Source organism: Oryx dammah, unplaced genomic scaffold (assembly GCF_014754425.2).
Source record: "Oryx dammah isolate SB20612 unplaced genomic scaffold, SCBI_Odam_1.1 HiC_scaffold_10, whole genome shotgun sequence".
NCBI lineage: Eukaryota > Metazoa > Chordata > Mammalia > Artiodactyla > Bovidae > Oryx > Oryx dammah.
The window spans coordinates 45,361,034-45,373,995 of record NW_024070194.1 but is presented as its reverse complement, the minus strand read 5'-3'; positions in this window follow the sequence as shown (position 1 = coordinate 45,373,995).

The window sequence follows — 12,962 nt, the reverse complement described above, 5'->3', positions numbered from 1 at the left end:
TGTGGGCAGAGATCTCCTTCTTAAAGACTCATTCATACTGTTTAGATTTTCCCAGAAGCAGATCCTGACTGGGAGGGTTTGGAGGCAAGGGACTCACCTGGGAGATGATCCCAGGAAACACTAGTAGGGAGAGCAGGATGGGAAGGGCTGATGAAGAGTGCAGTGTCAAGAAAGTGACCTCTGCAGGCAAGCAGGGCTCAGCTGGGCACAGGGGTACCATGTGGAACTCACCCAGGGGTATCCCACCTACAGGGTGGGACTCCCACCAGTCCTTGTGGGTGGAGGGCTTCTTCTGGAGGGACTTTAACTCACCCAGAGTTAAAGCCAGAGACAGCCTTTCAGCAGAGAGAAGCAGCTGTTTGCAGCAAGAAGCCCTTGGCAGAGTCTGAGTGCCTGGGGCATCTGGGGTCCAGACGAGCATCTTCTACTAGCTGTGACCCCAAGTCTGACACAGCGCCTGTACAGAGGGGGGGCTCCGTAAGTGCCTGTTCCATAAATGTCGTTAAATGAACCACAGGGTTACAAAGTCCTTGCGAGTGAAGGGTATTTACAAATAAAGGGGCTTTCTGTCTGCTCCCTCCTGTGATTGACGTCTGGTTTGGCCCCAGTGCAACATATGGTTCAGCATGGACGAATGGCCCGGCCTTTGCCTTCTCTTTTCTTCGCTCCCGCCCCTTGTCCAACCTCCATAAGGAGGTCACCCCCAACCCCCAATGCACCCCTCGTCCAGCCTGACCTTCCCTCACGGCCACTGCTGTGCCCATGGACCTAGCCTCAGCCTGGGCCCTCCTCCTCAGTACATCTCAGCCCAGTGCTCGCCCCAGGCATGTCTGTGGAAAAACAGGAACTGAGCCAGGACTTGACGGACGGGGTGCTTGTGAGGGAGCCAGGGAATTCCCCAGGCTCAGAACCTCTGGCCCTGCAGCAAACCCAGAACTATCAAGTCGTTTCAATTGCACAGCACAGCCTCTGGGGTCTGTCTGCTCAGGGCGAGCACCGGGCCAGAGCTCAGGAATCAGGTCCCTGCCACCCCCTAGGATGACAGTCCAGTGAGGGGCTGTCACATGCAAGCAAATCAGAGAGATGTCAAGGTGCACTCAGACAGAGGAGAGCAGAGGGTGACAGCGGTAGCTTGAAAGAGAACGGAAAGCCAGCCTGACCAGAAAGTGGGAAAACAGGACAGAGGCCTGTGATCTAGCCTGGCACAGGTCACAGTGCACGAGGGGTCCCGTGAGCTGTGGTGTTTTGCCAAAGCCTGGAGGGTGGAGAGGGTCAAGAGAGATGCGTCTCAAAAGGGAGCATCACAGGCCCAAGGGACCCGTTTAGATGTGATTCAAACATGCCGCACTTTGGTGATAGTGACAGTTATGCCATCAAATTATGAGCTCCTGAAGAGGGTGAATTTGGTTTGTAAGCAAATTATTCTGCCATCAGCCTAACTCTAGGGGGAAAAAAGATGCCCTTTTGGATCTTAGTTGTATATTAAAAACAAACATTCTTATTAGGAAAAACTAAACATACAAGAATAATAACCTTGTACAGCCCATTAACTCACCACAGGGCTTTGCTTTCTAACTTGCAAGGAATTATTTTTTTAAGAGTAGGCAGAAAGAGAAGAAGATACCTTACAGTGTAAAAAAAGGTTTTTACTTTATCAACAACTATAAAAGGGTGATAAATGACAAACAGAAGGAAAATGTCATGTAAAAAAAAAAATGTGGCAGAGCACAGTCTCTAAGGGCATTCGGGCTTCAGGAGTTGCCATTTCTGGGCTCTGGAATACAGGCTCAATAGCTGTGGCACGCGAGCTTTGTTGCTCTGCAGCACGTGGGATCTTTCTAGACCAGGGATGGAACCCTTACCGCCTGCATTGGCAGGCAGATTGTTAGCTAATGGACCACCAGGGAAGTCCCCCGGTTCCTTATTAGAGCTCACACGTCTATGGGTCAGCTGAGGCTTGGCTGATCTTGGCTGGTTCCTGTGTAGGGTGGGCTGGGGGGAGCAGTACACCTCTTGTCTGGGTTTGATTGGAGCATCTCAGATGCTGCTTCACTTGGCTCACTCCTTTTGGGGGATATCAGAGGCTAGAGAGGGGGTTCACTTCTCATGGTGATGCTGAGAAAGAGAAAAAGAAAATAAGCAGGAGTACACAAGGTCCCTGGAAGGCTTAGAGCTGTTTTGTTTTCTACCTCATTCTGTTGGTCAAAGCATCTCACGTGGACAAACCCAGGTTCAAGGGAGGAATAAACACGAGCAAGGTGAAGAAAAGGTGCCACTGGTGCAACCTAACACTGAGACCAAGAAACATGAGGAAAAGGTGAATCAGGAGAGGGAGGGGTTGCAGAAGAGGGAGTTTTAGAAAGTGAAGAATGGTTAATGCAGCCTGGAGATTCAGCAAGATGAAGACTGAAGTGTGTATCAAACATGGCAACTCAGGAATCATGAGGGACCTTCACAAAAGAGCTTTAGAGGAAGGGGCAGGTGAAAAGGTGGCCGCCAAACTGTGGGGGCTGAGAAACAAAACAGGGGATGAAACATGATCCATTCATCCAACAGATGAATTCAACGCGGTACCTATTACATGTCAGTCCTGTTCTAGGTGCTGGGGAGACAGCCTTGAATACAGCAAAGGGTTCTTTTCATGGAGTCCACATTCTAGTAGGAAAAGAAAAAGACAACTGATAAACAAGCAAGGTGAACCAAGATGGTGCCAAGGGCTGCAAGGAAGGAGAGGGGGCTCATGTAGTAGAGGGGTGGGCCTTTGGGGGTGGGGGTTCCAAGGATGCAAGAGGCTGGTCAAAGAAAATGCTTCTGGGGAGGTGATGGTTGAGTTGAGAAGAAGCTGATCTTATGTAAAGAAGGAAGAATAAGTGAAAAAAGCCAGTTTTGTACCCTGAAACAGGAGCTTGGCAGCTGTTTCAGGGGACAAAAAGAAGGCTGTGTGGGGACTTCCCTGGTGGTCCAGTGGCTGAGATTCTGTGCTCCCAATACAGGGGGCCTGGGTTCAGTCACTGGTCAGGGAACTAGATCCCACATGCTACAACTAAGACCCAGTGCAGCCAGATAAATACATACATACATATATTTAAGGCTGTGTGACTGAAGCTCAAGGAGGAAGGGAAAGGAAGGCAAAGGCCAGGAGGCAGAAAGGTGCTAGATAGGATAAGGGGCCTCAGGATCCATCCAGCCAGGGGGAGTGGGAACCTGGAGCAGAAGAGTAAGGTCATCTGATCTGCATTTTGAAAGGGACTTTCCTTGCAGTCCTGGAGGTTAAGACTGCACTCCCAATGCAGGGGTGCTGGTTCCATCCCTGGTTGGGGAGCTAGGGTCCCACATGCCTCTTGACCAAAAGCCAAAAGATAAAACAGAAGCAGCAACACCATAACAAGTTCAATCAAGACTTTTTTAAAGGTCCACATTAAAAAAAAAAAAAAAAAACACTTAAAAAAAAAGATCTCCTTTAGCCGTGGAGGGCAGAATCGTTAGGATGTGTGATAGAGGATTCAAAGACCAGTTTGAAGGCTTTTGTAAGATTCCAGGCAAGATACAGTTGATGTGCTGGTAAATATTTAACAGTTGGCAATGGGAGGTAGGGGGTAGGGGAGCATTCCTAATTTGTAGCGTTTGGCAGTTTCTGGGGTGTGAATACTCCCATCAGATAATCTCATAAATCATCTTAAAGGCAGATATAATAGTAAAATGCAGTCAGATAATTAGGATATGATGAGGATGAGTATCTATTACTTTTTAAAATATAATTTATGCCATTGTAAGTTTATATGATAAAAATGTTTAATAATGACTGTATTTAATGAACTGCTTTAAAAATTCCTGAAAATGCAACAATCAACTCTGAGGCAGCTGACTCCTTCACACCACTGAATATAACAGTAACCTGGGGACTTCCCTGGAGATCCAGTGGTTAAGCCTTCACCTGCCAATGCAGGGGGTGCTGGTTTGATCCCTGGTAGTTAAGGCAGAAGGCAATGGCACCCCACTCCAGTGCTCTTGCCTGGAAAATCCCATGGATGGAGGAGCCTGGTAGGCTGCAGTCCATGGGGTCGCTAAGAGTCGGACACGACTGAGCGAATTCACTTTCGCTTTTCACATTCACGCATTGGAGAAGGAAATGGCAACCCATTCCAGTGTTTTTGCCTAGAGAATCCCAGGAATGGGGGAGCCCGGTGGGCTGCCATCTGCCATCTATGGGGTCGCACAGAGTCGGACACTACTGAAGCGACTTAGCAGCAGCAGCAGGGGAGTTAAGATTCCCATATGCCTCCTGTGCCCCCCCACAAAAGAAACATAACAGAAACAACAGAGCAAAATTGTAACAAATTCATAAAGACTTGAAAAATGGTCCACATCAAAAAAAAAAAAAATCTGAAAAAGAAAAGAGTCACCTGGACTGGAATGGAGGGGGTGTGTGTGTGTGTGTGTGTAAGACAGACTCAACAAGATTTGAAAATGTCAGAAAACGAAATATGGCACGTGCTTATAGTGACATTTCAACACACGTCTCACACCCTCTCTGAACAGTGGACTTGTTGGAGGCAATAGCTTGTTCTGATGGATCCTTGTGTGCCCTGAACCCCTAACCCAATGCCTTGATTCTAGTTTAAAAAAAAAAAAAAAAAAAACCTTAGGTTGGCTCTCCTCTAAAGAAGACCTTAAGAAGAAAATGTGAGTGAAAGCATTTTATGTGGAAGGTGATCCCAGGAATCACTAGGAAGGGTGTGGAGAAGTGAGCTGGTGGAGGAAGACAGCCAGTAAACAGTGTGTCACCAGCAAGTTTCCACCATGGGCAGCTGAAGCTTAATCTTGCTGAAGAGCCCTGGGAGACAGGGAGCTTTATGCCTCAGAGGTACCCAATCTGAGAACTGAGGAAGCCAGAATACTTATTCACCAGCTCCCCCGTCACTGGTTAAAGACTGCTCCTGGTGTTTCCAGCCCATGCCTCTAGAGAAAAGCCTGAGAGAGGTTGCTGGCTCTGCACTCAGAGGCTGTGAATATGCAAAGGAGTGGCAGAGGAGAGGTGAACAGCATACCAACTGAGTTGATCCAAAACTGATAAATGTTTCTTGAATAAACAAATGAATGAATGAATGTAGGGCCCTATGAGCTCCTTTAAACAGGAATTTAGGGTTTAAAGGTTTTGAAACAGTAACACTCCACAGTCAGCACATTTATCTTATAGTTTTGCAAAATCTAGAGCAGGGGACCTACAACATCCCAGACGATTTAAATTCTGCAGCAGCATTACTCAAAATCAGAATAATGTTGTTATACACTTACAAAAAAACCTCAATAGATAGATTATGTGTGCATACTCAGTCGCTTCAGTCATGTCTGACTCTTTGGACCCTATGAATTATAGCCCGCCAGTCTCCTCTATCCGTGGGGTTCTCCAGGCAAGAATACAAGAGTGGGTTGTCATTTCTTCCTCCAGGGGATCTTTCTGACCCAGGAATCAAATCTGCATCTCTTACATCTCCTGCATTGCTCGCGGACTACTGAGCCCCCACTGAGCCCCCAGGGAAGCCCATAGATAAATTATAGTAACTGGCAAAAGAAAAAAGAAAACTTACGCAAAGAAAATAGAGGGCAAGAGAGATCCCAAATTACTAATTTTTATGCTGGCTAGTGGTAGTAAAAGATAACTTGAGTCAAAAATGTTTGGTTTTTTGTGTGGCTGATGTTGGAAGTGAGCTTAGAGATAGAAGCTTTTGTGAAAATGAGGACTGTCCCGATGCTGGCTGAATCCCCAAAGAAAATATGGAGGGGAAATAGATGGATGATGTTTTCCTATTTCCAAAGTGCTTTGCAAGCAATCTTTACTAGAACCATGAGAAAGAAGCGTTACTATTACTACCTGCTTACAGTAAGGCAGCTGGTGTTCAGAGACGTGTTAAGTAGCTCACTCAAGACATTACACTTATAAATGACAAAGTTATTGCTGTGGAAAAGCCAGGGGGATAATGAGCAGGTATAACAGACCCTACAGGAATTAATGAACCCTTCCTCCTGTCAACTATTCATCTGGGATTCCATGCATTCCCTGTTAAGCTTGCTCCTCAGGTAACAGCAAGTATTTTGTGAACTGCAGACACTGCTCTATCGAGCTGCTCAGGTCCATTGTCCTAGGAATCCGGGAATCACACCCCTCCATCTCAAGTGGGATGCACCAATCATAAGCAATACCTCGTGGCTCTGAGGTCACCTGGCTTGGCTAGATGCCTCACACTGGGCATGAAGATTCACAGTCTGAGGCCCATCAAGTTGAAAGGCTCTCCCTGAGCAGAAAGCCTCCTTAACTAGCCTAGCTCATTAGACACCTTGACTCTTTTCTTCTAAGATTACCAGCGACGAAGACCTCAGGATGTCAGAACTTTGTCCCCGCTACCTGATTTTGTTGCTTTGATAAACATTTATGGAGGCCTGCTGCACACTAGAGTCTATGCTCAGGGCTGAGAACTCAATGGAGAACAAGAAAAGCAGGATCCTATGCTCAGTGAGCTTGTGGTAGGCGTGGGGCAGGCAATCAATAATTCATTAGACTAACGTCCAGCTTGAGGTAGATGCTCCAAAGTAAATAGCATGAAGTGTGTACAGAGCCATGAAAGGCCCAACTGTGTTCTCTCTCTTTCCAATCCATCCCCTCACTTTGAGCAAATGCAACCCTCCAAAACCACTGTCTCCATCTCACACCTGCTTCACCTTTGGGAGACTCAGATGGTTCCCATGATGTCAGGTCTTCCTTTCTCTGCCTAACTGCTGTGGATTCCCCATAGCCCAGTGCCCCAGACATTCAGCAGGCCCTGCCCCTCGCCACCTGTGCCCACGCCGTGCTTCTGCAGTCTCACAGCCTCCCCTCCTGCCCCCTTTCAAAGGCTGTCTTTGCTGCTTCATTCTGGAGCCATCACTGCATTCTCCAGACCCTGCTTCTTGGTGGGAGCAGAGCTGGATCAACTCTGGTTTCTCTCTTCCTTTGAACAGCTCATAGCACTAGTTCCTCACCAAACTTCTGAATACATTTTCCCCCCTCACTGGCCCTCTGAAGAGGCTGCCCCAACACAACTGAGCACTAGTTTGCTGGGAGATTCTGTGTACAGGAATCTTTACTGTTAGTAACTTATAAAAGGCCCAAGCCATGTATTGGTCCTGCTGAATCCACTGTGATTTCTGGTTCTGCCAAGGATCTGCTTTTCACTTTGGGAAGTCCTTTCTCGTGTCTGTCTTAAATCCCTTCTACTTCCCTGTGTACTTTTGTCTAAAGTCTTATTTCTCTTGGCTTTAGGGCACAGCTAAAGCATGCCCACACGACTCCGGTGTCTGTTCAGTGTTCATGGAGTGCATATTGGTTGATTAGTGACTTCCTGGCACTTAGTAATCATTATTCCATCCCCTCCTCTGGGTTCTCTTCTCCAGGCCTAAAAACTGCCCCTCCTTAAGACTTTTTTCCCCTGTGTCTTTTCCTGAATCTCTTAATCATCACGTGGCTCTTCTTGAACTCTGTTAATCAGCTTCTTCTCCTTTTTTAATCATTAGTGAGAGTTTTGAAGAACATCTTTAAACCAGAAGGAAAAAGAAAAGAAAATCCAGAAAGGGCCTACAAGGGTGACTGGGCTCAGCTCTCTGCCTCTGGCCTGGCAGGCCCTTCCACCAGCTAATAGATCAAGCAGACTGTCTCAGATCAGCCCAAGCATCCAGTCTCCGATCTGAATGTGAGCAGCAGACAAATTAGATCTGCGGGGATGAGAACAGAGCCTGTGGCCCCATTGACACTCTTCTTTAGACTGCTGCTGGCCACTGCGGGCAGAAAAATTCAGTCCTCAGCAGAATTTCATTAGCCAGTTTAATTTAGGCAACTTTTATTCCTTCTTCCATTGTAAGTTCACAGACTCTTACAAGAGTTCTGGGTGCCACCTGTGGTATGTGTGTGTCTGTGTGTATGCCTGAGTGTGAGAGAGAGAAAAAGAGAAGGAGATGAACTCAGAGTAATTCACACTAAAGTATTACTGACTTACCATGCAATGCCCCTAAAGGCAGAGGAAAGTGAAGGCAGGCAGTGAGAATGGGGCACCAGCCTCAAACCCATCTGCATCAGGAAGGCATTCAAGTTTATATTAAAGATCCATGTGATTTTTGCTTTCTTCTTCTCCACAACATATACACAAAGGCAGATTTTCTAAACAAAAATATCATTTCATTGAATGCTTAAAAAAATCACCTGAAGAGACTTCTGTAAGTGGTCCAATGGTAAAGAACCTGCCTGCCAATGCAGAGAACACCAGTTCGATCTCAGATCTGGGAAGATGCCACATGCCATGGGACAAATGAGCCCACGTGCCCTCACTACAGGAACCTGGGCACCCTGGAACCTGTGCTCCACGACAAAAGAAGCCACTGCAGTGAGAAGCCCACACACCTCAACTAGAGAGTAGCCCTTGCTCTCCACAACTACAAGAAGCCCATGCACAGCAATGAAGACCCAGTGCAGCCAAAAATTAAATTAATTAATTAATCAAAAGTAAAGCTAGGCACTTAGGAATGGAAACTTCTATTAAAAAAAAAAAAAATCACCTGAATACACAACCCTCGCCATGTGACATTGTCCACTTTTTCCCTTCTATACTACTTTCTTTTATTTTTAAAATTTTATTTATGTTATTTATTTTGGGCAGTGCTGGGCCTTCACTGCAGTGCACTGGCTTCTCATTGCAGTGGCTTCTCCTGTTGCAGGGCCCAGGCTCTAGGGCACTCGGGCTTCAGTAGTTATGACGCATGGGCTTAGTTACTCCATGGCATGTGGGGGATCTTCCTGGATCAGGGATCGAACCCATGACCCCTGCATTGGCAGGCAGATTTTTTACCACTGAGCCACCAGGGAAGCCCCCTTCTATACTATTTTCTATTAATGAATACACATAGTTTGTTTCAATACATATTAAATATTTAACATTATAATATACATTTCATCTATATATAAATAAAATAAAGTTTTACATCATTTACTGCTATGTAAAAAGATCCTGGCAATTTACACAGTGGTGTCAGGTCCAGGCAGGGGAGATGGCTCACCTGGCCTCAGGTGTGAGCCTTCCAGGAACTGTGCACATTTTAGAAGAGGAAGGAAGAGAGGGCAGAGGACTTTCTGGAAATGCACTGGGTGGGCACTTGCTCAAGGCCATCAGGCCACTGCAGTGGGCAGCCTCTGGTGTGGACAATGCCCGGCGCTGGCCAGCCTGTGAGCTCTGTGGGTCCACTGCGTTTTTTCCTCTAATGACCCACCTACAAACCTAGATTCATCTTTCTTGCAGAGATGCCTCACTCTCTAGCAGAAAGCAAAATCCACCAATTCCTAAAGAAGTGTTTTCTTGCAGACACGAAAGTTAATGAGCTCCATCTTTGGCCTGGGTTAGAAAATTTCACCATGGCCTTGGCAAGGCTCGCGCCAACACCAAGTCGTGAAAGAAAGCCCACGTTGAGAGCCGGGAGGAACAAAGGTAAGGCTGGCTGGCCTGGTTTCCTTGCTCACAGTCAGGAAAGAAAAAAGAGAGAGGAACAAAGCACCTGGCTACAGAGGTGCCTCCCCAAGCTGTTCTGGAACCATCCGTCTCTGCAGGCAGCACAATGCCCTCCTTATTCCCCGGTCATCACCACAGCTGACGTGGAGCCTCCAGCAAATGTTCAGACCTGCAGCCGCCAGCACGTCTCAGGCAGATTCCTTCAGCCACTGGGGTGGTTCCCACTCTCAGCAGAGGAGGAAAAAGCCATGTTTGCCTCACAGTCTTTGGTTTTCGGAAAACAGCTGGCAGACTGACTGAATAAACACGACATGTCGCCTAGTTATCAATAAGTATTTGTTCATTCTCAGTATGTGGTTTTTGAGCACCACCTATGCTCCAGAGGCTGGAGACATAGCTGTGAACAGAACAGACACAGACCCTCCGTGAAAGGAAGTTTGGGATGGCAGGGGTGACCATCGGCATTAAACAATCAAAATAATTTCAGGTACTAATAAATAGCACAAGACAGTGAGACAGAAAATGAGAGTGTGTGGGGGGAGCTTGTCTTAGGATTCTCAGTGGAAGCTTCCAGTGACACTGTCACTAAAATCAGAATTACCTGAAGGAGCAGCTAAGGGAAGATGTGGGCACACCAGTTTTCCAGGCAGAGGTTGTGCAAAGGCCCTGAGGCAGCAACATGTTTGACAACTTCAGGGAACTGAGTGAGAGCTGATGAGGGAATGGTGGTGATGAGCACCAGGCAGAGACCAGGTTTATTAGAGGAATCATCACGTCTAACATTGTAGAGTGTGTTACAGTTTGCAGAGGGCTTTAAACATATACTATCTCCTTTCAGTCATTTTCCTTATTAATATTCCTTACCAAACACATGAAGAAACTGACGCTGAGGCGGTAACTTCCTCAAGGTCACTAACTAGGAAGTGTGGAACAGAATTCTGACCAAGGACTCTGTTTGCACAACTCCAGAGGGCGTTATCCACACAGCTGGGGGAGCTGTCTGTATCATTGCTTGGAGCTTGTGTAGTGCACGGCTTGTGCCACTGTGCATTGTGACCCTGTGTCAGCTCAGGTCTATTTTCTCCAAATTTCTATTCTTTTTTTTCTGTGTTGATGCTATTGAAAATACAAAGAATAAAAAATATTATTTTAGCTGTTGATGAGCATAGGATGTAGTTGAAGAGAAAGAACATAAAAAAAAGGTAGTGGGTAATACACAGTATTTGTTCCAGCAAAGACATTATGAGTGATTTGGTAGGAGCTGTGAGGTTTGTACCTGGTTTGAAGATTTCGATTGGTGGACATATAGGCAAAAAAAAAAAAAAAAAAATCATACAACTTCACCACAGGAACACGCAATGAAATCTTGGTCTGTTGTAGACCATCACAAGAGCTTGTCTCCAGCAGCTGCCAATTTTTTTAAATGAACATTTATTATTCTATCAAGTGAAAAATGAACCATATAGACAAAATTTTGGCAAACCTAAGAAGAGGAAAAAAATCATCTATAATCTCATTCATGAAACAACTACTTTTCACATTTTAGTATAGTTCCTTCTGGTTTTTTTTTTGCCCAGGGAAGTAATTTGTGTGTGTGTATTTATGTATTTATACATATATAGAGAGAATACCTATATAAGAATGTGTGTATGTGTGTGTGTGTGTGTGTGTGATATGGGCTTCCTGGTGCATCAGATGGTAAAAAATCCACCTGCAATGCAGGAGACCTGAGTTCAATTGCTGGGTTAGGAAGATCCCCTGGAGGAGAGCATGGCAACTCACTGCGATATTCTTACCTGGAGAATCCCGGGGACAGAGGAGCCCGGCAGGTCACCGTCCATGGGATTGCAAAGAGTGGGACACGACTGAGTGACTAAGCACATTAAATGTAATATGTGTTGTATATACACACACTACAAGTACAAATACACACACAGTCTCAGCTTTATTGATGTATAATTTATGTGCTTTAAAATTCACATATTTTAAGTGTACAGGTTGGTAAGTTTTGACTTGTCAGGTGTGTGCCTGAGTAACCACTGCTGTGCTCAAGATTGGAGTGCTTTCTTTTCCCCCAAAGGTCCCTTTACCCTTGAGCCCATTCTCCCCCGGGGCTCCCTCCCTCCTTCGGGTAATCACTGACTCGCATCTCTAGCCGGGAACTAGCTCGGCCTGTTCCAGAACTCCACATAAGTGCAGTCAAGTGTGTGCTTTTCCGCCTCTGGCTTCTGTCACTCAGGGTGCTCTTGAGGATTATCATGTTAGCATGTATGCACCAGCAGTTTATTCCTTTGTATTGCTGGTTAACATTCCGTTTAAAGAATACACAAGAATTTGTTTATTCATTCACCTGTTAATGGACATGTGGGTTGTTTCTGGTTTCTGGTCTGGAGATATTTTGAATCTAGCAGCTATGAGCTTCTTGTGCGTCTCTTTGTGATGCTTTCCTTTCTCTTGGGGAGATACCTGGGAGTGGACCCATAGGGTAGGTCTATATGTATCACTTTGTGGAAAACTACCCAACAATTTTCCAACTGGTGCAGCATCTACAATGGATGGAATCTAAGCGCTCCACATCCTCACCAGCACTTAGTATGGCTGCTTTTTGATTTTAGCTCTTTCTTGGAGTGTGTGGTGATGCCGGTTTAGTCGCTAAGTCGTGTCCAACTCTTGCAACCCCATGGACTGTAGCCTGCCAGGCTCCTCTGTCCGTGGAATTCTCCAGTCAAGAATACTGGAGTGGGTTGCCATTTCCTTCTCTAGGGGATCTTCCCGACCCAGGGATCGAACCCAGGTCTCCTGCATTGCAGATGGATTCTTTACTGACTAAGCTACAAGGGAAGCCCCCTTGGAATGTGTGGTAGTTTTAATTTGCATTTCCCTGATCACTAATGATGTCGAGCGTTATTTCACAGGCATGTGTTTTCATAGTTGTAATTCTCTGTGTTCGCTGCTTTTAAAATTTATGCTTAATATTACCATTCTTTTCTGCTACCTTATAGTGTTCATGATCACTGTATTAATGGCTTCTAATATTTCAACAAGGGAATTCTATACAACTGATTTAAACATTCCTCTCTTAGACATTTATGGGCTTTCCTAATAGCTCAGTTGGTAAAGAATCTGCCTGCAATGCCGGAGACCCCAGTTCAGTTCCTGGGTGGGGAAGATCCGCTGGAGAAGGGATAGGCTAACCCACTCCAGTATTCTTGGGCTTCCTTTGTGGCTCAGCTGGTAAAGAATCCATCTGCAATGCGGGAGACCTGGGTTTGATCCCTGGGTTGGGAAGATCCCCTGGAGAAGGAAAAGGTTGCCCACTCCAGTATTCTGGCCTGGAGAATTCCATGGACTATACAGTCCATGGGGTCACAAAGAGTAGGGCACGACTGAGAAACTCACTTTCTATTAGACATTTATAGGACTTCCAGCTCCCCA